The 27,146-nt window shown below is 42.1% G+C and overlaps 1 protein-coding gene and 1 long non-coding RNA gene across 3 annotated transcripts in view; one reads left to right on the top strand and one right to left on the bottom strand.

Annotated features, from left to right (window-relative positions):
• The window catches only part of LOC140077173 (uncharacterized), a 90,493-nt gene extending 78,722 nt beyond the window's left edge, over positions 1 to 11,771 (top strand). The window contains exons 3-4 of the long non-coding RNA XR_011849722.1: positions 8,817 to 9,077; positions 10,944 to 11,771. This is a non-coding gene — a long non-coding RNA (uncharacterized lncRNA). The remainder of the gene's footprint in view (positions 1 to 8,816; positions 9,078 to 10,943) is intronic.
• The window catches only part of RPS4X (ribosomal protein S4 X-linked), a 501,937-nt gene that overhangs the window by 337,038 nt on the left and 137,753 nt on the right, over positions 1 to 27,146 (bottom strand). The gene's annotated exons all lie outside the window — the stretch shown is intronic.

Here is a 27,146-nt window from a genome sequence, read left to right as displayed (position 1 = left end):
CCCAAATCTTTGTAATTTCTGCAACTTGGGACTTGTTTTTCGGGTACTCTAGTGGTCAGTGCTTGATTTTTCATCTTAGCATTTTCCTTGTGCTGTATTGGGGTTTCTCCCCTATAACATTCAGCAATCAACATAATTTTTTACAGCATTATTGTTTGTGCCAGGCTTTCCCATGCCCATGCTATATAGCCTAAATATTCATACAATATAGTCGAGTCACATAGAACTTGAAGATGTTTGATAGTTCTGCATTATTAGGTTGAGCCCTCGCTCTAGGTACAACTTGGACTCTTGTTTTTACTTTTCCTTCTGGTGTTGTTGTATAGATTTTTTCTTTTTTTTAAATTCATTATGATTTTGGACATGTCTTGTTCTGGTGGTATTTACATATATGCCACACCATTTACACAAAAAAATGTAAAACATAAAGAAACAATAGCAAATTTGAATAGAACAGCACTGATAAATTATTTGATTTGCAAAATGAGATTACTTATTAGTTACTTTGGTGCAGATGCAGGTCTATCAAGTCTAAACTGTAATCCTGCACTGTTAATCCAGAGAAAGGAAAAAAGAACATAAGGCCAAGGACATTATCCTCCCACAGCTAGGAGTAGTTAAAGGAGTTGGCCACTTTACCTATTGTGTTCTTGTAATGTGTGTGTACAGTGGGAATGGAAAGTATTCAGCCCCCTTACAAAAAGTTACAAAATAATTTCTGCAGCACTCAAGGTTCCTAAGAGCACAGTGGCTTCCATAGTCCTTAAATGGAAGAAGTTTGGGATGACCACTACTCTTCTTTGACCAGATCATCCAGCCAAACTTAGCAATCATGGGAGAATAGCCTTGGTGAGAGAGGTAATGAAGAACCACAAGATCACTGTGGCTGAGCTCCATAGATGCAGTAGAGAGAAAGTTCCACAAAGTCACCTATCACTGCAGCCTCCACCAGTCGGGGCTTTATGGCAGAGTGTGCAAGGAAGAGGCTGAGGATCCCCAAATCCAGGTGTGAGAAACTAGTTGTATCTTCCCAAGAAGACTCCTGGCTGCACCAGCTCCAAAACTGCTTCTACTCAGCACTGAGCAAAGGGCCTGAATACTTATCGCCATGTGATATTTCAGTTTGTCTTGTTTAATAAATTAACAAAAATATCTACAATTCAGTTTTTTTCCTGTCAAAATGGTGGCAGAGTGTACATTAATGACCAAAAATATTTTTTTGATTTTACCTTTGTCCAACATTACGTTCTAGAAAAATATTAAAAACTCCTCAATAAGCCAAAAGCAGAAAGTAGCATCTGAAAGGGGGGCAAAGACTTTTTGCAGCAGTGTAGGTACATACAGTAGTGCAAATAGTGAAGAAAGTAATGAGTGTTTGTCGCATACTTGATCACATGATCTACATATCAAAGAGTTCGCAGTCCGCCTTATCAGTTACCAGGCACTTTTCGTGGAATATCATAGAACATAACTTTCTTATCTAAAAAACTGCAGATGTGAATTTGTCCTAAAACAGCGGACAAGTTGTACAAGCCATAAGGGCAACCAAGGTCAAACTCTCGTCCAAACACACTTCGAAATACGGCACAGATTGAAGTGTAGTTTCTAAATGCAGATAGCAATAGCGCTTCTATGTCACTATTCAGACCAGCCCTTGTGGTCATAAGAAGAATGCAATCTTCTCTCGAGCCAAAGACTAGTCACTGATAACATCACACACAATAGTATACAAGGCCATGCTGCTGTTCCAATTTTAGGCTCTTCTTAAATTTACTTTTAATTGTTTATACGAATTGAAGCATAACAATTCTGTGTGGTTGTGTCGTAATGTATTTTACAACACTGTAAAGAGTCTGGATTTCTTCACAACAACATGTAGACAGTGAGATGGAGGCAAAAGGTGGCACCAGTAAAGCTACAATCATAGTCATAGTTAGGTTTTCCATAATACAAACCTTTTATGTAAACTTTGCTTTAAAAAAAAAAAAACACCATAAAATCACTACAAAGTCCATTGCAATGTTAGAATTACAAAAACAAACAGCATAAAGGATTTTTTGCACCCTTACAAATGTCTGTATGTGTCTTCAATGAGTAATGTCCCTGGTTTATCATGATCGATTTTGATGGTAGATTTTCTTTGAAGCACATTAGAACTATAGAGCAGAAAAATTTGTGAAAGTGAGTTCAACAAAGCAACATGCTGCTCATCTTGTTGTGTTGTGCCATAGGTACAGCACTATGTCAAGTGTCCTCAAGACGTGGGGCGATGCGTCCCCTGGACCTGCACATTTATTGGTTTGATAGACTATGATAGACAGTGGGTCACATTTACTTACCCGGTCCTGCAGATTCCACGAAAGTGCATTGTCCAACGATCAAGCACTGTGCCGCGATTCACTAAGATTGTGCGCCCGATATCCTGCATGTGTCGCTTCCCTGCTCAGGTCCGACAGAGTTCACCTTCTTCTTCCTGGTACATGAAAGTGCATGTCTTGCGACACAATTAGAATCGTAAATCCTGCGCTCAGTCCGAATCAGTTGGATCGTCCTACGGCATGCCGCCCCATTTGTGTCGCATGGAAGCTGGCACAGCTGCGCCACAATTCGATCGCATGCAATACAATCCCAGTGCGGGAAAGAACTGCTCCCTTCCTCGGGTCAGATTTACATACACAGCTTGGCGGTAACAGTGCCATGGCACAGCATAGTCCTCCATCTATCATTCCAATAATGTGTATCTACACATCAGCCCACATTTGTCAAAAATAGTGCCTGTAGAGGGTGCAGTGTGCGCCAGATTCAAAAAATGTGTCGCACGGTCTTGATGAATCTGGCGCCCCCCGTGCTGCTCCGGCAGAATGCACCATTTTTTTTCTGGTGCACTTTTTTCATGCTGCAGAAACACTTTAAAAAAGTGGGTAATTACCTTTGACTCCTATTTGGACATAGGAGCAATATTGGAACAGATATGGTAGGTTTTCCATTTTCAATGTTTTCCCCAATTTCGGACTGGATGTTTTTTCTTGATCTCATAAGAAGTCATTTTTGTTCACTGGCAAGTCTACCCATTCATGTTTATGATCCTAAATATGTACACCACCTTATTCCTGATTTGGAATCTTTGCACTTAAAAATAAGTGAAAATATAACACCTCGTGACGGAATTCGAAACGTGTTTTCTTGGCAAGGAACATCAATCTGTTGTTTACCAGTCATATGAAGAGAACTTCACAGCCTCATTTATTCTTATTTAATTTCTGCACCGTGTAACTGGATTGCTCCAAAACTGTGAAAATTATATTACTGGAAATAAGTACATGTCCAGGCCTGGCAGATGTTTGTTTTCTATCTATGACATATATTTGTTCCCATAATGAAGTCTATTTTATATATTTTATAGGTGCTTCACTGGCATAGATACTATATGGGACAGTTATTCTCCTTCGCTCCTCTGCCCCTGCCGGATACATCAGGAGGCTCTGGGGTAGAATATTAGCAGGATATAGCTAGTCCACTCCGCTACAACCCCCCCACCCCCCTTTATAACCCCTCCAAGCCCACTTGGCATAGAGATGGCAAGAAGGAGGAAATAATCAAAATTACTGTCAGTTCGCTAGTGATTGCTATTATTTTAGTACTCGTAAGCCAAGAAACTGGAGTAAAAGTCCTGATAAACCTCCCTCTGTATATCTGTACATCTCTCCTGAAACGTCTGGTTTAGTAAATGTAGCATTCACCATAACTGTTCTGTTCTTCCTAGTTATTCATTCTAGAAATGTATGACTATATTGAAAACTGAGTGTTACCATTTAATTGAGGGGTCATCACAAATTACAGGCAGAATTTAATGACACAATCCCTTGCAGTGCCTTGAAAACAATGTCTGACAAATTAATTTTAAAGTAAAACTACAATTTGTTCTAATGCATTATGAACCAAACATACCTTGAAAATGATGTAGCTACACATATCGGGGCAGATTTACTTACCTGGTCCATTCGCGATCTAGCAGCGCGTTCTCTGCGCTGGATTCCGGCCCGGCCGGGATTTATTAAGGCAGTTCCTCCGACGTCCACCAGGTGGCGCTGCTGTGCTGAAGTTCCCCAGAACGCACTGGAATACACCGAGCTGGGCTGAGTGAAGGTAAGTGCAAGCTCCGCGACACATTTTTTTTGTTAGATGCGGCGGTTTTTCCGAATCTGTCGGGTTTTCGTTTGGCCACGCCCCCCGATTTCCGTCGCGTGCATGCCAGCGCCGATGCGCCAAAATCCGATTGCGTGCGCCAAAATCCCGGGGCAATTCAGGAAATATTCGGGTAACACGCTGAGAAAACGCGAATCGGGCCCTTAGTAAGTGACCCCCATCTTGTTTAGTCCCTGAACTAAGTGGTTTTGCTCAAACAACAATTATAGAAATCAGGACCTTGGGAAAGCTAGGTGCAGGCTGGCTGCTGTACATGAACACATTACACAGGAGCAACCTGAACTGTCCAGACAGAACTAATCGACCTGAGCTGGATGACTCATATACAGCAGCTGGGGGATGGTGCAGGGATTGATTACTTCTGCCTGTCAGGGACAACACGGTGATGTGTTGCTTCATCATTCTCAAGGTATGTTTTGTTTATAATGTATAACAGCAAATGTTAAATCTTCCCTATATACAGATAATCTTCACTGTGGAAATTATAAAGTAAAATATTATAAATACATTTTTAAAAAAGAAGGTAGACTAGTACTGACGGCGAAGAGCACTCGCTACAAGTAAGATCATTTCAAAGTGTGTCCGTTAGTCTAGGTGCAATTTTGAACATGTTTTTTTAGATGTATCAACAAAAAAAGTTTTATGACAGTGCTAAAAGTTAACTTTCTTTATTGTAATATGGATGGAGGTCTCTCTTTCTGCCCATCCGGAGTGTCACTGCAGCTGGACTCCCAGTTATTACACATTTCTCCCATAACCTACGGATCGGGGTTAAATATTTTTAACAAGAAAACCCTATGTTAAAATCCCCTTATTACAGTTTATACACAAGCTACATGTAGTCTCCCCCTCTGCTCATTTATATTGTATATATTACGTGTTTCTTAAAGTCAAATTTTCCTGAGATCCATTAATATATAAACTATATAAATTTGTAGCGACTTTACGCTTTAGGCCTATTCTCATCTGATCTTCATTTACTATCTAAAACCGTAGCTGCTTCCTTTCCACTTGATCTTTTGGCTACTATATCAAAACACAGTTTCCAGCACTATCCACTGCTCCAACTCTGGTAACGGTTTGGCCAAGTTGACATCCCAATGGGGCCTGGTAACCTCTTAAAGGGAATCTACCGTCAAAATCAAGCATGAGAAACCAAGGACACCTACTCATAGATTGAGGGACCGGAATCTTCTTATATTTTTTATCCATGCCCTAAATATAGAAAATATTGATCCAGATTCAGGGGTTCTTAAAGCATAGCAAAGATCATATAAGCAATTGTGCAATGGCCCTGCACTTCTGCTTTAAGAACCGCTACATTCACAAGAAAATATTTGGATATCTTATACCTGTTTTTGTGTGTCTAATGTCGCAAAAGAGCAAAAAAATTGCAAAAATTCACACCCAGAGATTTTTACCCCCCCCCCCCCTCCCACTGTGTGCCACACCATTGTCTGCTGCCATGAGATTACATTAGGCAGGGGAAGGGGGAAGTGCTGAGAGAGCAGAGAGAGGAAAAGAAAGTGTAACAGCCTGTGAAACTACGGTACTCTGGTAACACCCTCCAGATCCCTTTTGGCTCATAAGCATAATTTTTTAAGTTGATTTTTGAAAGAAGGAGACCATGGGTAACAAATATAAAAAAATTACCACAGTCACAGTGACTGGACTAAACAATGAAGTTGCATGACAAGAATCTAAGTACATGTTATACAGTTTCAAGTAAAATCTTTGTTTATCCGTGTATATTTTTATGGATATCCAAGATGATTGTCTATAAAATTATGGTAGTTTCACATGCAAAACTGTAGTGGAAGTTGAGATAAGTTCAAAACATTTTGCTTGTCATTGTATACTGGTGACACTAATAACAAAATACATAGTTAGCTCCCTCTAGTGGTGACTTCAATCATCTAAAATGTTTTGCTTTAAACCTTTGAGAAAAACACAACTTCTCACCATCATCAAAAATACATTAAACCTACACATGACAGAATAAATGAAGCTGCACATTAACTTTAAGTATATATATTATCTGCTTTACCAACGTTTATGCTTATGCTTTTTACGCTTGTGTAATTTTGTCTGCGCGTCTCTGAGTAAAAACAGTCTTTGTCCAGTTTAGTTCTTCCACCCTTCATATGATCTTCACCACAGCATAATGGACCCTATTGTCCTTTATTCTGCTAACCCATTCTCATCGGTCAAATCCAGTTTTTGATAACTGGGTCGAACACGAGATATTCTTCTGGTAATTTATGCACATTCACTTCTGGAAAAAAAAATTATAAACAGAAGTACATTTGCCTGAAGTAATAAGCAGAGTGTTAGAGGCATTTATTCCGTAAAATGGAAGATCTGATAAGATAAAGAGAAGCAGAAGATCCTATAAACATAATAACATGCTGCGCGGCATGATAACACGCCAGGTCAGTAATGACGGGGAGAGCTAGTCACTACAATAGAAAGTTTGTTTGTTATGAACGGATCATAGCAGGACAAAATGCCAACCCAGAAATTATAAATACTACAGTACAGTAATAAATATCACCCCAGCAACCAAATACTACATTCAGAGCAGACATTGATAGAGCTGATAATAGTACTACAGACCTTCCAGAGCAGACCAACGCTGGAGAACCCCAGAGCAAACCAATACTGGAGAACCCCAGAGCAGACCAATACTGGAGAACCCCAGAGCAGACCAATACTGGAGAACCCCAGAGCAGACCAATACTGGAGAACTCCAGAGCAGACCATTACTGGAGAACCCCAGAGCAGACCAATACTGGAGAACCCCAGAGCAGACCAATACTGGAGAACTCCAGAGCAGACCAATACTGGAGAACCCCAGAGCAGACCAATACTGGAGAACCCCAGAGAAGACCAATACTGGAGAACTCCAGAGCAGACCAATACTGGAGAACCCCAGAGCAAACCAATACTGGAGAAACCCAGAGCAGACCAATACTGGAGAACCCCAGAGCAGACCAATGCTGGAGAAACCCAGAGCAGACCAATACTGTAGAACTCCAGAGCAGACCAATACTGGAGAACCACAGGGCAGACCAATAATGGAGAACCCCAGAGCAGACCAATACTGGAGAACCCCAGAGCAGACCAATACTGGAGAACCCCAGAGCAGACCAATGCTGGAGAACCACAGAGCAAACACTGGAGACCACATAGAAGACAGTACTGGAAACACCCAGAGCATAAAACTAATAATACTGGAAACAACCCACAGCAGACAAATATTGGAGACCCTATAGCAGACAATAATACTGGAGGCTCCATAAAAGACAATACTGGAGACCCATAGTATAAAAAAACTACTACAATACTGGTGACCCCAGAGCAAACGAAAAATTACATTAATCCTCTCCTTTCCTGGCTCTTCTTCTCCTCCCTGCACCACTCTGTAGCTTCTTCTCTCCTCCATGTGCCATGATGTTCCACGTCCCGCACTGGTTGTATGTGGCAGCATCAGGACACAGAGAAGAACTGTGCTAGAAGCAGAAGAGAACCCGGGAGCAGTACCGGACAGCTGACAAGTACTTGCTCCTCTTAGGTCCTCTCAGGGGGATGCTTGGCTCTGGGTCCTGACCCTGACTCATACAACCCAGAGACAGGACACATAGTGGAACGTTAGGAGAGGAACCGGGAGCAGTGGGGGTCTTCTCGCTGTATACCCTTAGACGTGTATACCCTTGAAAAATGTACAAGCAAGATCTGTACATGTGTCTTCATTTTTGCTGACCTCCAAACATCATGAGCAATATGGGCGGTACCCCCAGAGTCTGGAGTTTAAGACTTGATATATCATTCCTCTATTCACCAACCCTCCTCTGCAATTCTTTGTTTAGCCCCTTACTTTAAGTTTTAGGCTACATTCACACGATGTATGCCCGCCGTACCGTAGTACAGCAGGCATACATCGGCGCTGCGGAGAGGAGCAGGGGATGAGCGCTTCCTATCTTTTCCCGGGCTATGGAGCGGTACGGTGCCGCACGTGTGCTGCACCGCTCCCGTACGGTTCCGTGAGCCCATAGAAGTGTATGGGGGACGTATATCGGCCGTACATAAGTCGGCCGTATATACGTCCACCATACATGTGTGTGAATGTAGCCTTATTCCCACAAATTTCATGATAGAGATGTTTGTGCTGGTGACTCAGGGATGGAGCCTCTGCTGCACTCCATTGACCTCAGGGATCCTGTCCTCTCTTACTTTCACCATTTCCACCATTTCTAACCACTAGTTTAGCACATTATTTGCTCTAATTCTTCTATACTTCTTCTGGATGTTGAGGTTGTTCATGGTTCATCCCCAGGTCCTTTTATCCTTTTATCTCTACAAAGCCCAAGGTAGAAAATAATCAATATAATCTCTATCCTGATGACACAACCATATACTTATTCCAATAACATCACTGACGCACTACTGCACATCCAATAATCTCTCTATTTGAATATTTTACAAACTGCATTTCCTGTGTTTTTTACAAAAAATTATTGTATAGAATTTCTATATCATAACCCAGTACTACCAGAATGTCTTGGTTGGGAATTTTATTTAATTCTTGTTTTATTTTATTGCTCCCCCAGGCTTCCCGATGCCTATATAACCTAAACCACAAAAACTTCAGTAGAATCTGCCATTTTTTACATGTTGGAGACAATTCCTACTCTGGACCATTGTTTGGACTGTAATACCTGACTTTGGACATGAATCCTGTGAATCGTACAGCCCTGTTGAATACGTTGGCTCTGATATAATAAAGATTATTTATTATTATTATTTATTATGATATTATATATAGAGCTGCAATGTTAGAAGCTGAAATATTTATGTCTACAATGTAATGGGTGAGTTTATAAAATATGTCAGTGGTATAGCTGTACATTTGATTAAACATCACTTTCTTATGTCAGAACATGAGGATCTCTGAGTGATAGAGCAGCGCTATAACCATTTCTTACAACAAATTGTTTCATCTGTACCCCGCTTATCCAGCTGATATCAGTTAAACATTTGGCACTGCTTATTCTCCAGGGTATTGTCACAAGCTGCTCATGCAGGTCAGCTAAGCTACTGCATATAATTGTTATAATACTAGAAAGCAGAAATACTTGTCTAATACAGGAGACTCCCAGAACGGACATGCTAATGCAGGAGCCCCCCGGAGCAGACACCCCCCAGGAGACACACAGTGCTATCAACAACACAAGAGACTACAATACAAGACTAACTACAATAATGGAGACCCCCAGATCAGAACAAAAAAACACTTTAGTAAAGATACATAATCCTACCCGTAACATTAACCCCATAAACCATTTATAACTAAACATAACTAAGAAATGATGACACGAGGCTTCCTGTTGGGCAGAAAAGGTCACAGCTATTTATTGCTGATAAACACAATTATTATTATTTTAATATTCTCAAAATCAACCGCAATCTCTGTTCGTTTCTTTGGAAACCATAGCTGCCGAAGTGGTTTGTTCATCCGGATTCCCGAACCACCACTTCGACTTCCGAAAAAATCCACATCAATTCTCTTTTCCGCCTGCTGTGACTTGAGATGATCACCGAAAACCATTATTACTTTAATACTCAAAATTAACCCCAATCTCCGTCCATCTCTTTGTAAACCATAGCTGCCCGAAGCGGTTTGCTCAACCGGACTCCCGAATTAGCACTTCGACTTCCGGGCAAATTCCACATCAATTCTTATATTCCTTCAGCTGTGACTTGAGATGATCTCCGAAAACAATTATTACTTAATACTTTTAAAAAATTAACCACAATTGTCATCCATCTCTTTGTAAACCATAGCTGCCCGAAGCGGTTTGCTCAACCGGACTCCCGAATCAGCACTTCGCCTTCCGGGCAAAATCCACATCAATTCACATTTTCCTGTAGCTGTGACTTGAGATGATCACTGAAAACCGAAAACATTAAAACACAAAAACCAAGTAACAGTAGGGAGGGAGCTAGGGACAGCTTGAAGATGGCGCGGGCAAGAGGAAGAGCAGGCCCAGTGCCTGCCCTATAAAGGCTCAGCTATGGGAGGGGCTGAGCAGCAGCAGGGAGGAGAAAGGAAGCAAATACCACCCCTATTTAAAGTGCAAACGTCCCATGTAATAAATTGCAACACTAGGACACCCCCAGTCAGTGGGCACCCTCCTTATACAGTCGGGGGCACCCTTCAAGTGCAGCGCCCGGAGCAGGAGGAGCCCCGGTGAGTACAGTAGAGCTGACATGTACTCGTTGCACCTATGTTCCTATCTCCGGGTGCCATACATCTCTGGGTCCCTCAGCAGTGCACTGTATAAATATCAGATCTCAGTACCACTTAGTACCACTACCCAGAACCAATGAGCGCTGCCATCATTAGTAGGTAGTACACCCCAGGGGCGTAATTACAGTGTTAGCAGCCCTGACACAGTGGGCCCCGTCATCTGACCTGACATGATAAAGAGTTATATACAAATTAATATGTATAAAACATATATGTGATGCATATATGCTGTATCTGTGATGTGTATATCCTGTATGTGTATACTGTGTATGATGTCTGTATTTACTGTTTGTGTGTATATATGCTGTATGTTTGTATATGTGTGCCATCCGTATTTGTGGATCATTTGTTCAGTGACACAATCATGAGACCCTTCAAGGGGTTGGGACAAGCTAATTTGCCAAACCAAAATTCATTTTTTTTTCAGATCGACAAAAACCCGGAGAGCATATGGATGACACACAGAGGCAAACTGTACTATGTTCCCTATTCGAGGCTCCACAGTGGTACAGAGACTCATTATAAACAATTGTAGTCGATCTTCCAGGGCACACTGTATCACAGTTTCCTTTTCTGTCCTCGAGAATTAGGTTGATCCTCAATAGCGATCTTCTCTCTCAGTGGGACTCAGATGCAGCCCATCATATTCACTCTTTTACAGGTTCCACTATACAAACAGGGCTGCTCCCTCTAGGTGTTTCTCACTGTGCAGGATGAGAAACAAATCCACAATTAAAAGGACATTCCATCATGGTTTTACTGTGTATCACATAGTTCAAAAAACTGTGACATTAATAAACGCATTTCATTTGTCTTAAAATACACCCAAACTCATCACTCAGGAGCTGAGCTGCAGTAACCTGTCTAGGCCACTTTATAGTACAGGCAGTCCCCGGGTTACATACAAGATAGGTTCTGTAGGTTTGTTCTTAAGTTGAATTTGTATGTAAGCCGGAACTGTATATTTTATAATTGTAATCCCAGCTAGAATTTATTTGGTCTCTGTGACAATTGGATTTTAAAAATGTTGGATTGTCATAAGAACCAGGATTAACAATAAACTTAATTTCAGACACCTGTGATAACTGTTATAGCTGTTTATTGTAGCCTAAGGGCTAAAGTACAGTGAATTACCAATTACCAGAGGTCCGTTTGTAACTAGGGGTCGTCTGTAAGTTGGGTGTTCTTAAAGGGAACCTACCACCACGATTCTACCTATAAAGGTAGATCGGGTGGTAGGTGGATATAAGGGATGTGAGGATAGCTCTTTTTAGAGCTAATCCTCACGTCCCCGCTAACTTTTGGTACACTTTATGGAACTAATATGTAAATTTAGTTATGCGGCTACTGGGGCGTGGAGTAGCCGAGCACGAGGCTACACAGCGCGGCTACTCCACGCCCCAGTAGCCACATTACTCTTCCTACCCTGTTGTGTGCGGCGCGCAGCTCCTTGTAGCTGCGCGCCCTCGTCCGACAAGCCGGCTACTGCGCATGAGCAGTAGCTCCGGCCTCGGAGCTGGGGCTGCTCAGCCAACGGCCTGCACGCAACAGGGTAGAAGGAGTAATGTGGCTACTGGGGCGTGGAGTAGCCGCGCTGTGTAGCCTCGTGTTCGGCTACTCCACGCCCCAGTAGCCGCATAACTAAATTTACATATTAGTTCCATAAAGTGTACCAAAAGTTAGCAGGGACGTGAGGATTAGCTCTAAAAAGAGCTATCCTCACGTCCCTTACACCTTTATAGGTAGAATCGTGGTGGTAGGTGGCCTTTAAGTAGGGGACCGCCTGTCTGCTTTTGACTTTGCATACTACGTTCCCAGTTTTGACCTCGTCTATTCTCATTCTTGGAAAGCCCCTTTAAAATCTATCTGAATAAAACTGGAAAATCCCTTTAGGTATTGTGTTATCGCTTATGAAAATCAGCCCCATATTGGTATATTTGAGGGAGGCAAAGAATGTATCACAGAGAAGGGAAGCAAATATTGTCTTTCTTTTTCAGTCTTATTTATGTGTATTCAGCTCTGGGATATTTTTCAGTTGTGTAACTTCTGGTCTCACTGTGGTGAAATCATGGACCGACTGCGCTGACCACAGACATCAAACATTGATATCAAAGCAGATCTAATGGTCATGTGACCTGACTCATGTCTGAACTAAGATATATGTAGGAGAACATTTCTGCTGTTCTTCCCCTGCCCTTTTGTTTTATAATGTTTTCTTTGTTTAGTGGCTAAGAACCCAGTGCAGAGGATGAGAACCAAACTGATATTGTATTTATAGCCCCTACAAGTGGCTGGTCCTCTTCATAGAACTGTGAGTCAGGGGCTGAATAGGGAGGTCCCTATTGTGACATTCTTATATCTGGAGAGGATAGCCTTTTTATACGCCCTTTACTTAAAGGGGTTGTCCAAGCATTTTAAAAAATGTATACAGTACAGACCAAAGTTTGGACTCACCTTCTCTGGTGACTTGGATGAACTTATCCTCCGCAGCAGAGGTGACTCTTGTTCTTCCTTTCCAGTTTCTTTGTAACTCTTGATGGTTTTTGCAACTGCACTTGGTAACACTTTCAAAGTTTTCCCAATTTTTCGGAGTGACTGACCTTCATTCCTTAAAGTAATGACGGCCACCCGTTTTTCTTTACTTAGCTGCTTTTTTCTAGCCATAATACAAATTCTAACAGTCTATTCAGTAGGACTATCAGCTGTGTATCCACCTGACTTCTGCACAACACAACTGATAGTCCCAACCCCATTTATAAGGCAAGAAATCCCACTTATTACACCTGACAGGGCACCTGTGACTACCTCTTGAAGCTCATCAAGAGAATGCCAAGAGTGTGCAAAGCAGTAATCAAAGCAATAGGTGGCTACTTTGAAGAACCTAGAATATAAGACATATTTTCAGTTGTTTCACACGGTTTTGTTAAAGGGTTATTCCAAGAATAAGCATAATCTATATAAAAATGGGCACTCAAAATATAAGCTAATGTGTAATTAGTTGTTATTTAAAATTTTGCTCCTCTTAGCAGAAAATACTGATGACATAGACTGTAATGAAGAATTAAAATGCTACTGGCCCTTTAATCAGTCTGTTAATTTCCTCCGCGCGGTCCGTGGAAGAGCATACACAGGACAGAAGATGGCTGCTGGTCACATGTCCTGCACCTGTCTGGGCAGGTCATGTGATCACCACTATATTTGGCTGTAGTCAGTTGGTTGCAGTGCATCCAGTATGGACAGTGTTTTGGTGATGGCAGTTACACATCATTACTATGGTAACAGAGCAACAAAGTCTGTTATATCATCACTGGGAGCAGAGCAGGATCTTGGGACTTGTAGTTTCCAGTGGCAGCCATCTTAGTGATAACTCCACCTACTTTAGAAAGGCCATACATTTTGTAAATCATAAAAGCCAACTATTTAAGCTCCGTTTTGTGACTAATGACATTAAGTATTGTTGTATTCATTTATTTATATCATCATGGATTTTTGTATCAGACTTTCATATTCCTGGAATACCCCTTTAAGTATATAATTCCACATATGTTACTTCATAGTTTTGATGCCTTCAGTGTGAATCTACAATTTTTACAGTCATGAAGAAAAACTCTTTGAATGAGAAGGTTTGTCCAAATGTTTGGTCTGTACGGTAGTTGCCCTTGTAGGGCTGTAAAAATAAACTTGTACTTACCTTCTCCAGTGCTCCCACCCAATGCTGCTTGTGTTTGCTTACAGAGGCAGACACACTCCTCTCCGACATCTACTGCCTGCCTGGCATGCTCACTGTTCCCTGTCCATGTGCCTGATACACAGCGAAGCGAATGCTGTATCAGGTACGGGGATGGGTGGGCATGCCAGGCGAATGGAAGTTGTTGGAGAGGAGCGTCCCTGACTCTCTAAACAAACAGGGGCACTGACAGACGGCGGTGTGGGACACTGGTAGCACTGGAGAAGTTAAAGGGGTATTACAGGAATATGGACTTCTGATACAAAATCTGAAAAAATAATTTGTAAATAAATGAATACAACAAAAATCAATGTCATCAATCACAAAATGGAGCTTAAATACTTTGCTTTTATGATTCACAGAATTGTATGAGCTTTCTAAAGTAGGTGGAGTTATACAAAACTGGAAACTACAAGTCCCATGATCCTTTAGGTCTCAGTAACAGCTCCTCCCTCTTATGCTCTGCTCCCAGTTATTATGAAAAAGACTGTCCTGCTCTGTTACCATAGTAATGATGTGTAAGTGCCATCACTGCACCTCACTGAGATGACATCTCACCACAACACTGGCCATACTGGATGCACTGCAACCATCCCACTACAGCTAAATAGTGTGCTGATCACATGACCTGCCCAGGCAGGTGCAAGACATTTTAACTCCCCATTATATTCTATGTCTAAGGCCCGTTCCACACTTGCGAGTGTGATGCGATGAACTCGCATCACACTCGCAACGCAAGCTGCCGGGAACGCACGGCCCGAACGCTGCACACCGGGAGTGAACTCAGCATGTCAGTTCACTCCCGGTGTGCAGCGTTCGGGCCGTGCGTTCCCGGCAGCTTGCGTTGCAAGCGTGATGCGAGTTCATCTCATCACACTCACAAGTGTGGAACGGGCCTAAGGCGATCAAAATTGTAAATAGCAACTCATTACATATTAGCTTATATTTTTATGGCCCCTTTTGTATATGAATTATGCTTATTCCTGGAATATACCTTTAAGTACAAATTTATTTATTTTACATACCCTCCACCCACCCAGGCCTGACTATCTGACCATAGCAGATGACATCAAATTTACATTGACTTCAATTGGATTTTTACCTGATACGTAAAACTTCTGTCCTTTATTTTTTCTTAACAGCAGTGTGAACTTAGCCTAACTTCTAAGCGAATGGAAATGTTGAGGTCATCCTTGACTATTCTGTCATCTAAAGAAGGACAATCCTTCAATGTCTATAGTCAGCATCACTGTTTACACATCAGCAATGCTCCATAGCTGGAAGCTTTCCCCAGCATTAACCCCTCGTTAGCCTTCTAGATTTCATGGGTACCAGCCCCCCACCACATCTTTCCTTTGTTCATTGTAAATTGAATATAAGCCTGTCTCTTGTGCTATATCCTATTACATGGCCATCGTCTGTCATATTCAGCCTTGTCCCACTTTACACTCGCTTGATTGTCTTCTCCCAATGTTGTTACACTCTAGTGTATAAAACACAATAGACCCAGGGATGCTCCTTAAATAATACAATCAGCCTCTACATTTTTCTTTCTTCACACTTGACAAGTGATCTCTGGTGGCTATTGTGAAAAGAAAGACGCAATATAATGGTGTTACATAACCATATGTAAACCCTAATCCCACAGATGCAGAAGCTTTAGAAAAGCTGCAGCCTCATAAAACCCTTCAGTCAATAGCAGGTGTCAGAAATGAGACATCAATCTGAAGGAATGTAGCGCTCTCTACTGGTCAATCTGAGAATTGCTAATAAGCAGCTTTCTTCCTAAAACTGTGAAAGAACATTCTAGAATTCCAAATATATATTTCGAGGAACATCTTGAAGTTTCTAGGCCTGAATGTCAAATTGTAACAGGACCTTACATTGTCATGTGCCTAATATATTTTTATTATTCCATTGTGTCTAAAATAAATAAAAAAAATAAAGTACTTTGGCTTTTAATTCTACAGCACTATCCAGACTTATGCTTCTACAGCAGTGATGGCAAACCTTTTAGACACTGAGTGCCCAAACTACATCCAAAACCCACATATTTTTTCGCAAAGTGCCAATGTGACAATTTAAACAGTAACTTATTACTCCCTGTTGTGTCACATCTTTAAATTGTATAGGCACCTGAGGACACCAATACAGTAGAAAGAAGGAGAAAAAGCTTTGGTTATCATTGTAGCTTCCTTCAAAGGTCCAGGGCTGCCGTGGACTGCAAGAGGCCTTGAGTCCTGTCTGGCGAACTCTGCGGTGGGTTGATGGCGCGGGCGCCCATAGAGAGGGCTCTGAGTGCCACCTCTGGCACCCGTGCCATAGGTTGGCCACCACTGTTCTACAGGATGACAAATCCTGTAGATGAGACAAGGCAAATGTTTTAGAGACTGAGAGCCCAAACTGTGACCCAAAAGTCTTTGATCTATTGTGAAGTGCAAACACATTGGGGGTCATTTACTAAGGGCCCGAATCACGTTTTTCCGTTGCGTTACCCAAATATTTCCGATTTGCGATGATTTTCCCTGAATTTTCCCGGTAATTTGATGCACGCAATCGGATTGTGGTGCATCGGCGCCGGCATTCACGCAACGGAAACCGAGGAGCATGGCCGTAAGAAAACCGAACGAATTCGGAAAAACCTCCGTATTTAAAAAAAAAAAGTGTCGCTTGACACGCACTTACCTGCACCCAGGGTAGGACGGTGAACTTCAGTGAAGTACTATCATTTACACATGTGCTCACCGCTCACCGCACTGTGACCGTGCACAATACAAGTCAATGGCAGGATTAGACTAGCAGCCTTTTTTGCCGGTGGCTCACGGTCACCATTTACAGTTATGTAACAGCAGACAAGAGACAGCAGACAAGAGAGCAGAGACAGACACCCAAAAAGTGAAACTGTCCACTCTACAAAGCCACCAGTGGAGCCATTTATGGGGTCCATACTGCACCAGATTACAGAGGTGCGCTGCACAAGTCTTCTACGCCTTCCAATGCACAGGCTATAGCTCTCTATCCTGGAGCCATGAAGCTTCCCTGTGATGCTGGGTGTGTAGTACAATACGTCTTCTACCCTACAAAAAATGCTATCACTGAAGCAAATACAGAAAGAGTAATGGAAGAGAAGAGGTCTTCAGCGTGTTTGCCGCTTCTCTGAGCTAGATAAATATAAACCCTGTGCCTTATATACCGAGGCTGATACTGCGACAGGAAGGAAAAATATCATAGCAGATGTGGCATAACAAGAGATTGTAACCAAGTGTACGTTCCACCCCATGTGAACCGCTCCTACGTCAAAGTTTCAATCATTCGATGTTTTGTGCTGACCACAGCTTCCCCTTTCAGCCCTGAGAACAGTGAACTTCCTCACAAAGCAAGAGATTGAGCTTGTGCTAAAATCTGGTGTCTCAAAGGAACAGACCCAGCGAAATAGATTAAAAAACATAACTATGACAACAAAGTGCAAATAAAGAGACAATTTGTTCTGTACACAATAGGCCATGCGTGTGGACATATTCCAGTCTCCACTAAGCTTTATTAAAATGATGGAGCGTATTAGAGCTGCAGAATGACTGGTATCTGGTACAAATGGCGCTTTATAGTTAGTAACATAGCAACAAAATCTCTAGTAAATTACATTGATGTGTGTCTTAGGCTTCATTCACATGACCGTAGGGGGGCATAAGTTAGCGGCCGTATATATGCCCCCCCAAGGGCTGGCAATAGGTGCACGGAGCGATATGGTGCAGAACTAGCTCGGCACCGTACACGGGTAAACGATAGGACATGTCCTATCTTTCCCCATATTACGGCACAGTGCGCCATGGTGAGGGTAGGGTCACCACTCCTCCTCTCCATCGCAGCGAATGTATGCCAAATGGGCTACTGTCCAGCGGGCATACATTCGTCTGAATGTAACCTTAAGGGTATTCTTCCAACTTTTTGTATAGGTGGCACTCCACTGATTTTGGTGCAGTTGAAATTTTTTTCTCTATCTCTCAAAATTCTAGAGCAGTGATGGGCAACGTAATAGAAACCAAGTATCCAAAAAAGACAACCGTAACCCACTTATTTATCGCAAAGTGTCAACATGGAAATGTAAAAGGGGTATATTCATCTGAGCATTCTCATTGAAAGGCCATCTATCACCAGGATGAAGGACTGTACGCAGTCCATAAGTCTTTATTTTAATCCAGGCATAAAAAAATATGACGTTTAGATTCATCAACAATATTTATCAGACATCTTTATCTTGATTATGAATTGAAATGTCGTATTTCTATGCCTGGATTAAAATAAAGACTTCTGGACTTTAACTCCATGAGTGCTGTGGCTCCCTCCATTGTATGCACTTGCTAATGGATTCCAGCACCTGAACCTTCAGCTGCGAGCACCGACTTAATGTTCCACAATCATTAATAAGAATAGGATTGCTGTCTCACTCTCTTCTTTGCTGAACTTTCCAGGAGTTACTGCACATCCCACAGTTTTCCTGTGGCAATGGACCCTTGATCCAGGTGGTCCGACAGGGATTAATAGGTCATGTCTGATCCCCACTGCCAGGATTCAGGGGTGGTCGTGTCCAAGGACAACATGGCTAAATTTATTGGAAATTATCTTCAAACATCCCATTGAAGAAATGTATAAAGATGGCAGTTTTATTAAATAAAATGGTAATTTCCAGATGAGAATATCCCTTTAAGCAGTAACTTATTCCTCCATGCTCTGTCACAGCTTTCAATCGTATCAGTGTCCTGAGGAAACCAATGCAGTACAATGAAAGTGGAGAAGTTCGGTGGATAATTGTAGCATCCATCTAGAGTCCCCTAAAAAGGAATTGTCGGGCTTGGAGCAAAACATCCAGCCATGTCCACACCTACTCACTCCAGTCCCCGGCAATCCAGGATGTGTGTGTGTAAGTATAACTGAGCATGACATGTCCTGGACTACAAGAGACTGAAGGAGGAGGCCTTGAATCCTGCCTGGTGAGCTCTGTGCTAGGGTGACAGTCTGGGTGCCTACAGTGAGTGCCACCTCCGGACAGGTGCCATAGGCTCACCACCGCTGTTCACTGTACTGTCATGTGAGTGATCCAAGGCTGAGATGTCCAAAGACCACCCCTGTGACAGTAGATAACCTTATATTGGATGTGTAGACTAAATGCGTTGGTTTTTATACTGGTTTTGTTACAATTTTAATTTATGAAATAAAAGTGAAGAAAACTTTGATGTTGTGTTTTTGTAGAAATATTACTACTTTATATACCCAAGAGCCTGTACACTCTGGTCTGAGTCCTTGGTCCATTTCCAGAATATCTATAATTAGGAACCAAAGTCGAAACTGTATCCCTGTACTGGCAGATATGACTTTGATAAGAGCCAAATGATATCATAACTTGATTAGACATTTCTCTTACTAATGGTTGTGGCTTAGCACTATTTGAAAGTGTTAGAAAGTTCAAGAAAGTGTCTCGTGACCTACCTCAGATATGTATAAGAGGGATGTACTTGCCTAGTGAGAGGACATCTATGGCTGAGGGTGGTAAGTCCTCATACAGTCCAATGAGCACAGCACTGAATCTAAAATGCTATGAAATAGAGTAAAATGTGATTCTTCCCTTGAAGTACATTATCCATTATCAGAAATTGGTTATTTTCATACTTCTCCCAAGTAAAATGTTCCATATTATCATATCAAAGAGAAACATTAACCAATATAATGAACACACAGGGACACTGTAGGAGTTGGCGGTAAAGTATTTACCTTAATACCGTTCTCATTTGCATGATACTTTCATCTTTAGCTATAATCTAATGGGTTTTTAATACGCCTAGTATTTTTATACTGTTTTGCTTATATTTGAAAGGTGACATTTTACAGCACTCAATGTACTCTCATGGTAACGTCAGACTATTAAATGTCAGACGATCAGCACAGCCATGTCCACAATGAAGATCCTGCATCTTCATCCTCTGCACATGGCGGGTGTTTATACACTGACCTGTAGTTGACAGCCAAAAGAAAGTGCAACATCCCTCACCGGGGCCTAGCCTTTTCTTGGGGACTGGAGACAGCCGGGATTCGGAATAACGGAGTGGCTGGCGGTTGCGGCCTAGGCACGCTAGTGTCACGGTGCTTGGTATGGGGACCAGAGCGCTGTCCTACAGCCTGGCAGGTCTCCTGCAGGTGGTCTGTGCAAGAAATATGGAGGGAGAGGCTGATGTACTGGTTCTCCCTGGGGCAACCCCTTAGTGTCTGTAAGATATGTCCCTGGGAAATGGATGGGGAGCCCATGGTGGTTATACAGCTGTATCCAGGGATCAGACGGAGGCAACTTTGTGCAAAATAACGCACAGTTCTTTAATGGAACAACTGCAGGCAACGGAACAGATTCCGGATTACTGGAGATTCCGGATTATTGGAGTGGTCATGGAGAGTGGTCCTAGGAATGGTTCACCAGCCTGTTAGTAGATGCAGGCTTGGATGTAGATGTGTCCAATCAGTGGATGCTACAGCTACGAGTCCTGGGTTTTGCTGACGATGCACAGACACTGACTCTCTCTGTAACAGGATCTGCTCTCCAGCGAGAGCTGGGTTCCAAGAGCTAAGGCAGACTCTCTGCTTTGTGCAAGGGCCTTGGGCCTAAGAGGACTAGCCCCTCTCTGTCCAGGGTTTTCTTAACCTGGTCAGGTGGTGGCTACTCTCCAATCACACTCCAGCTTACATAGGGGAATACAATTGGATAACAATTCCCATATACTTAACCTGTGCCTGACAAGACCAAATCTACCGCTGCTAATACCTAATGTCCAGGGTCTGGAACCTTCCTGGAGGGGCTTGGCCTGATTGCATCTACGTTTCTAGTTAAACACATGTGATGGGTAACAAAAAAAAACTTACATTGTAAGCATGCATAGCATGTATAAACACATTGGCCCACATTTATTCAAGTGTTCAATTTTCTGTCTGACTTTGCACTGAAAATAACATGCAAACTGCTTGCACATGTATTTTTGAAGTGTCTGTGCCAGTATTGTGTCTCGCCACAAAATTCTGCACCTAAAGGGGCATTCAGATGCAGAATTGGACCGTGCACCACATTTATTACTGCAAATGAGAATGTTATGTTAAAGGTGCACCAAAAAAAAGTTGGCACGCACTTCCCAAGCAGTGCAGGGGGTGCCAGATCAATAAAGATTGTGCATCAGTATTCAATAAACTGAAAAAGTTGCAAAGTTTGGCACAATCACGGTGAAAAGACGCTATTTTTACACAAATAACCTCCAGTCCAGAGCAGGCATAGGCAAGGCGTTGAGACTTTGTGCAACTTTATTAAAGTGCATTGTCTGACGATAATGCACTGTGCCGCAATTCACGAAGCTTGTGCCCTCGATATGCTGCATCCAGGGCCGGATTATAGGGGCCACCACCACTTTACCCTTAAAGGGGCCCCCACCAAATGTGGGCAATCCAGGCAGTCTCATGACCGCCTGAATCACCCACAGTGCATTTGGGTCCGGGCTCTGATGTGCCCCAACTTCATTCTATGACAGAGCGAGGGAACTATAAGTTTCCTGCTCTGCCATAGACGATCGGAGAAATGCCAAGAAGGCAGTGCCCAGCCATCTTGATACACCTCCGAGGGACACCGCGAGGAAGGATGAGGTACGGGTGCATCAGGGCAACGGAGGAAGGTGAGTACAATTTTATTATTTTACCTAGGACTGTACATAGTTAGTTATTATAGGGGGGCTGTATATATTTATCATGGGGGTGTATATAGTTAGTGATTATATGGAGGCTGTATACAGTGATTAATGGGGGCTGTATACAGTGATTACTGGGGGGATGAATATATTTATTGCTGGGGGAGTTGTATATTGGGGGCTACAAACAGCAATTACTGGGAGGCTGTATACAATGATTGCTGGGGGAGCTGTATACAGTGATTGCTGGGAAGCTGCATATAGTTGTTACTGGGGGAGCTGTATATAGTGATTACTGGGGAGGCTTTACAATGTTATTGCTGGGGGGCAGTATATAGCGATCGCTATACCCTGGCTGGACTACATTCAATGGGGGCTCCCACCAGATTTTGCGCCCAGTAGCCGCAACCAACCTTAATCTGGCCCTGCCTGCATCTGCCGCTTCCCCACTCAGGTCCGACAGAGTTCACCATTTTCTTCGTGGTGCATGTAAGTGCATTAGCTTAGGACACAAGCTAAAATCACGCTCAGTCCGACTCAGTCAGATCGTTCAATCGTCGGCATGCACCCCAATTTGCATGCAACACAATCCCAAAGCAGACACCTGTTAAATGCCTGTCCAAGCTGTTCCGTAAAAGGCGCACAGACCGATAAAACTGCGAACCGTTACCCTTAGTAAATGAGCCTCAGTGTGTCACCGCACCGTAACTGTGCCAGGCCGCCCAACTAAACAGGCAACAAACAAGGCCTGTTTGTGGTCCATTTAGCACACACAGTTGTGTACATGTACCTTTAGGCTTCTTTCACACTTGGGGGGCATTTAGCAAACTTTGTTTTTTTTCCTTTCTTTTTTGCAACTTTTTAGTCTTTTTGTGACTTTTGTTGCTGTATTACAGAGTTCATCATGTTGTTTTTTCTAGTGTAGTTCCTGATTGGTCATGAGTTCCGAGATGTAGACATCTGAAAAAGTTGCAAAGTTTGACACAATCGCTGTGAAAAGTCGCAATTTTTCGCGCAAATAACCTCCAGTCCAGAGCAGGCAAAGGCAAGGCGTTGAGACTGTTGTGCAACTTTTCAAAGAAAAGTCTTAAAAAACCCAGAGACTTGCATGCCTTATTTATCAACCACTAAGATAAATCAGGCAAGGCCAAAACCTTACAAAAAATCCCAAAAACTAGACACGCTTCCAAACTTAAGATAATTGTCCCCCCTAGTGTTTCATTTGTGTTTTTAAACCCAATTAAAATCCTTTGTGAAGGAGTTTTCAATATAATCAATACAAAACATGTAGTGCTTGTTCCCAAATGCATGCATTTAGGCGGAAACACATCTGGAATTTGGCTAAACCCCTCCCCCTTGAATTTTAATTGCATTTTAAGAATACAAATGAAGCGCCATGTGTGAATGCAGCCTAAATACAAAATATTTTCATTAACCCTGATGTATTCAGCAAACATAACTTTTTATCCACCCATACCCCACAACTCTTACACGCTGGATTATCCAATCCGCTTCAAATTAGACACAATCGCAAGCAGGTGTGAAAAACAAAACTCCAGAAAGGATGAATTCTGGCATGTGCTTCTAAAAGGAGAGCGCTAGCTATGTTTACTATAGACTGGATATGTATTGTGAAATTTAGGGCTGGGTGTTGCTTTAAATGGAATCTTTCAAAAGACTCAAGTGGGTCAAACCAAGAACAACATGAAATCCTGGCAGGCATGCTGTTACAAATTGAAAAAACACAGTTTAACAGTGAACCAGAAACGGGGAGACAGTTCCCAAGGAGGCCCTCAGTTTCCAAAAATAAGGAGATATCTGCCAATCCAGCAGTGCCATGCATGAAAGAAGATGGCGAAGAGCCATCCATATGACACTTCATCCCAGGCCGGTGTTATTTTTATAATCTGCAACAACATATTAGTGTATCATGATCTACACTAGAAATTCTGTTCTTTTCCTACGGTTAACTAGACCATAATACTTCTGGCCACTAAGAGCAGATCTTAGTAAAGACTTCTTATTTTAGGTTGAGTAATTAACAATATTGGTAGATAAGATATACGCATGGGGAAGATCATTAATCCAGATTAGTTTAGAATCAAGCACTGGAATCAGGATCGTCTACCACCAGTCTTAAAATATATGGAAATAATCTGGGATTAAGGAGTTCAATAGAGCACTGTGTTCCCACCGCCATCATTTAATTTCCGAGGATTTAGTGCCAATACAGACAGCACATGTCTGGACTCTCCACACTATACTGCTGTATGATACCTTTAAATGTTGCTTTATACAGTATATGTATTGAAGGAATGCAATGAATTCCCCATTAATACTTTAGGACAGTTGTAATCCCACTATTAAAGGGGTTTACCATAATGGATATATCACAACGCCTGACAGATGTTAGACCCACCCTTACATCTGTCTCTAAAGTGGGTTCCCCACCCCCTCAACCCTCAGTTGCAGTATAGGGTCATCAGATGATAAGGCTAGGTATCAAGTCAGTGAAGAGTGTGGTCTCAAATAAACCAAAAATATCATAGGTTCCTGTGAATGTGTATACAGGTGGTCGCCTACTTAAGGACACCCGACTTACAGATGATCCCTAGTTAAAGATGGAACCCTCTGCTCACTGTGACCTCTGGTGAAGCTCTCTGGATGTTACTATAGTCCCAGGCTGCAATGATCAGCTGTAAGGTCTCTGTAGTGAAGCTTTATTGATAATCCTTGCTCCCATTACAGCAAAATATTTTGTAACTCAGAATGTCACTGGGGCCAAATTTTTTTTGTCTGGATCTACAAATATTCAACTTAAGAACAAACCTATGGACCCTATCTTGTATGTAACCCGGGGACTGCCTGTATTGCATCCCGGCAAACTAACCAGTGATCACTTGTGCAGTGTCAATTTAGGTAAATTTGCGCCAAAGAAACTGTAAGAATATCTGATAGCCGATCTGTGAATCAAAAAAGCCAAAGTCATTTAGAATAATTGCACAAATTCATGAAAAAGTAAATGCATCGCTAGTAGTGTATTTATATATGTAAATGGAGTTCTAAGTAGATCTGAATTAAAATTATGAAAAGCCAAGAGATCCAGGTAGGAAAGTAATATCTTTTTCCTGGGCACAGTATTCATTAGAGTAGGTTCAGTGCTTTATTTAAATATTTTATATTTTAGGGAATATATTCTTTTATGCTATATATTGATGGCTCAAAGTTTTATTTGATATACACAGATAGGACACAGTGTGGTCAGTTGGGAGAAGTATATATTATTTAGGAGTACAGTGTGGGACATAGTTGTTATCCAGGGGACAATATACTGGATAACTGTGTTATTTTGAGGGGTGCAGTGTCATGATGTACTTGGCTTGTTGCTGCTGGGCAGGAAATTATACATTGATAAGTCATGGCTGCAATAAGTTATGAAGGATTGTCACCTGTAAAGAGTCCACCAACATAAAGACCAGGACAGACCAGGAAACAGAGGAGAGAGAAGGCTGCATCAGTTACCGGTCATTTGGACAGTAAGTGATGTCTGTGTCTACCTAGTAGCAGTACATGTATTGCTGTTATATATTGATGAGAAGCATGTCAACATTTAGGAAAAATGATCCAAACCTCACATCTACTCATTATACAATGACCTATCACTTCTCGGCTAAATTTATGCACATAGTGTAGTACTGCTTGGCGTCCACTATTGCTTGCATGGGGCTTCTGTCCTGAGGCCTAGAGCCGTGGCTGCTTAGCCTGTCAGTATGGTTACTGGAGGACTGCTAGGTATTAGTCCCTGCCTGAAAATATAGGGGCACATTTACTTACCCAGTCCTCTCGCGGTCCCCAATCCGGACTGTCGACGAGCATGAAGTCTGAATCAGTCGGGTTGTCCACATCCCCGATTTTTGTCGCATGAAAGTCGAATAGATTGCGGCAAAATCCTATCGCGTGCGCCAAAAACCACTGTTAAATGCGGTGCAAATCGGAAATAGTAAGGGAAACCCCACGGAAATCAGGTCCTCGGACCCTTAGTAAATGTGCCCCACTATGCTGCACTCATTAGCATTGCTGTGTTGTGGTACTTTTAGGGTCCCAGGGCCCAGAGCCATTGGGGCTTAGCACGCCAGTATGGGTACTGGAGGACTGCTTGCACATATAATGCTGTGCCCATTAGAACCCACTAAAACAAAGCCACCAATGATCCATATATCTTTTATTTTTAATAATTACATGTTATTTGAATAGAATTTGTGCCTTCAACATGGATACATTTTATACAAGACAGCGAACGTGACCAAATGTATTGTGCTTTACCACCCATTCTGAAGCTTTAGGTAGGGTACGAATAGATGCTATGACGCGGACTTAATGCATTTGTGATGTGGCCAACGACATCAATTGAGGAATTCTGCCAATAATTCATAACTAAATTATTATTTAGTGACAATTTCATGATAACTGTACATGAAACTGTCACTAAATAATAATTTTCTTATGTACTATTGGCACAATTCCTCAATTGATGTGGTCGGCCACATCACAAATGTATCATGGCCGCATCATGGACGCACCATCTATTTGCACCTTTACAGGGATTCAACCAGCATTCGAAGATTTATTACATACAGTACATGCTATTTATGTGGTTGTGACAATTCACAGCCCCAAATCATATCTAAACTACATTTCTATATTAGTAAAATCTTGCACCAAATGTGCCTTGTACCTCTCCGGTATTGGATTTAGGTATTTGAAGCCCAGATCCAAAGTTTGCATCAGGGCCCATTGGAGTCTTGTTACACCACTGATCATGCCGCATCAATGCACCAAACACAGACGATGCTTGAGCTTTATGGTATCTACTATACCCTCTGTGTTACCAGCCTGTGGTTTGGACCAGCTCCATATTACATGATGTAAAAGTGGTGCCATCAGCCGCAAGGCAGGAAATTCTCTGTTGTTAAGCCTTAAATAAAAGAACATAATGTACTAAACTAGTCTTAATATAGAACAAATATGAAAAAGTTGTCTTGATACAGCAAAAAAAAAAAAAAAAAATCTATAATATGATAAGCAGCAATAATGAATTATAATGTTGACGCTTTGAAGGTTACATGGGGTCTAAGGTTCACGGGGTTGAATGGCCCCCATACTCCTTAGTCTTGGATACATGGCCCACTGACCC

This window comes from Engystomops pustulosus, chromosome 9 (assembly GCF_040894005.1).
Source record: "Engystomops pustulosus chromosome 9, aEngPut4.maternal, whole genome shotgun sequence".
Lineage (NCBI taxonomy): Eukaryota > Metazoa > Chordata > Amphibia > Anura > Leptodactylidae > Engystomops > Engystomops pustulosus.
Note: the sequence above shows the minus strand (reverse complement) of the source record. Positions and strands in the feature narration are given on the sequence as shown.